This window comes from Dermacentor albipictus, chromosome 4 (genome assembly GCF_038994185.2).
Source record: "Dermacentor albipictus isolate Rhodes 1998 colony chromosome 4, USDA_Dalb.pri_finalv2, whole genome shotgun sequence".
Taxonomy (NCBI): domain Eukaryota; kingdom Metazoa; phylum Arthropoda; class Arachnida; order Ixodida; family Ixodidae; genus Dermacentor; species Dermacentor albipictus.
The window spans coordinates 149,149,540-149,151,852 of NC_091824.1; the positions used below are offsets into that span (position 1 = coordinate 149,149,540).

Below are 2,313 nucleotides of genomic sequence, written 5' to 3' on the forward strand. Positions count from 1 at the left end.
AAACAGTAAAAAAAAAGCACGAGTGTTTTCAGCTTAACACATATGCACAAAAGTAACTGATAACAAATGACGCAATAATTTTGCAACGAAATTTAAGCCCTGGGTGAATAGCGAGTTGTGTTGAAACCTACCACGTTGTCTTTTTTTGTTTTTTTCCGGCTATGTTCCAAAGTTAGACCTTGTGTTAATAGCAATTGAGAGCTGCATAAGCACTAGAGAGGTGAATATTATGGCTGACATCTTGCTGCACAATGTAAGGTTTCGACAGATTACAGAATTGAAATAATGTGCCGTGTTTGTTTTGTTTGTTTAAGAACTGCTGAGGAAAGAAAACATAGGCTACCTCACAGCTGGCTATCACAAGACGCATTTAAGAATTGAAACTACCCTTTTTTTCATTGGACACGCACAGACATATCACACGATACAGAAACATACCAAGTTTACCGAACAAAGATAATTATCAACAACGCGAAAAATGATGCTAACCAGAAGCGTACCATGTTACACCCGTGTTAATTAAAATAAGTTGATTTAGGTGCACGGTAAGGAACCCCAGGTAGTCCAAATTTCCCGAGTCACCCACTACGGCGGGGATCATTTGTGGTTTTGGCACGTAAAATCCCATAATTTATCTTTTTAATAGAAGTTGATGACTACTGGTCAATGCAAAAACTATTACACGAGCACATGGGAGTGTCGTTTTTTATATTCCTGAAAGCAAAGACTCAGTGAAAGTAGAGTTCGCAAAACTCTACATGGGGTTAAATGAAGTAAATGAGCTTGCTGCCCAAAGGGAAATCCAATAGGACTGTCACAGAAAATCTGTTTCGCAGGTGTGAGCATGTGCCAAGTATTTTGGGTTCAGATAAATAATGTCTGTCCAAGTGGCTTGTGTTATCGTGCCAAGCGGTTGATCATATTTAATATGATATGAAGGGAGGCATAATAAAAAGAAAAGATGGTCAAGGAAATGCGTGAAGCTCTGTATTGTGTGTAAACTTCAAGAATGTTACTTGTTACTGTGGCACGAACTGTGGTATTTTGTGTGGTGGCATGACACCATCGAAGAAGTACAAGTTCTTTGAAAGTCTGAAAGTGAAGTGTAGAGTTAAGAGTCCTACTTTATAGTATCACATGCAACGCATGGGCTACTTTCTGCGTTTCGCTTGTGTTTCACAGATTTGTTTTATAGCAGTACTGGTACCCATTAGGTAAAGTGAAGCCGACAGTAGTACAGTACCGTGGCGTAGGTGTTTTCTTTCCCCTTCGCAAGATTGGGTATACCTAACAAGTGAATCTGCTCACTCCTACGAGGATTCGCGTAACGCCGGCGGTTACTTAGTTCGGGAGAACTTCGAGGACAGCGGAACAAACTCAGGGAACATAGTCATTCTGGGAGCGCTATGAGATAACCGGCGCTTAATATTTTGATACCTGACCTTTCCCACAAGACAGCTGTAAGTGCGCAATAGGCAAAAGAAAATCATGTTTGCCTCAGCCAGGTGCACGTAAGCAAATGTTCCGCTTGCTTATGCAGATGACTTTTCCTTTTAGCATAGCCGACAACACGAATGTGTCCGCTGCTGAGGCTATTACAGCTTCGCGGGAAATGACGTTTTGTTTACAGTGCAGGAGCATTCTAGAAACTTTTGTGTGCTTTCTGTGAAGCTGCTCTTGAGTGTGACAAAGATTAATGCAAAAACAACTGGATTTTGAAGAATAGAAGGTTTTGAAACTTTCAAACCTGTTTTTCTCATTTTCAAATTTTTTGATATTTTCGTGTCTTCCGGGAAGCCTTTTGTACACTTAGAATTGGTGTATACTAATGAAATTTGGCACACATACTCTTGAAGGTATGTAGAATACCGATATCTACTTGAAATTTCTATATCAGTCGTCAGTAATTACAATAGTACGAAGTTATGTCTCAGGGAACTAAAAGAAACAATGGTTGAAGTGTCAAAATTTTTTTCTCCCACTTCCTATAACTGAACACGCTTTTTGACTAGATATCGGTACTCTGTGATCTAGGAAGAGCTAAATAAGCTATAGCAGGATACCTTTTGTGAAAGTTTAGTTCATAAAAAAGTGCCCGTAAAGACCCCTATAATTTGCGCTTCAGTATAATATAACTCGAGAACTATAGCAGCTACACAAAAACTAATTGCATATTTAAAATCTGCATAAAAAACTCTTCAGTTGGCTGAATTTTGAAGCCTCTGGTACAAATAATAAAAAAAAGTTGTTTCGAGGAGCCTCTCCCCTTAAGGGGCAGCTGTCAAATATATAACAAAACGATCTACATGAAGT

The 2,313-nt window shown here is 39.1% G+C and overlaps 1 protein-coding gene across 1 annotated transcript in view; it reads left to right on the forward strand.

The window, feature by feature from the left end:
* LOC135902201 (uncharacterized) overlaps positions 1 to 2,313 on the forward strand; it is a 92,986-nt gene that overhangs the window by 39,928 nt on the left and 50,745 nt on the right. The gene's annotated exons all lie outside the window — the stretch shown is intronic.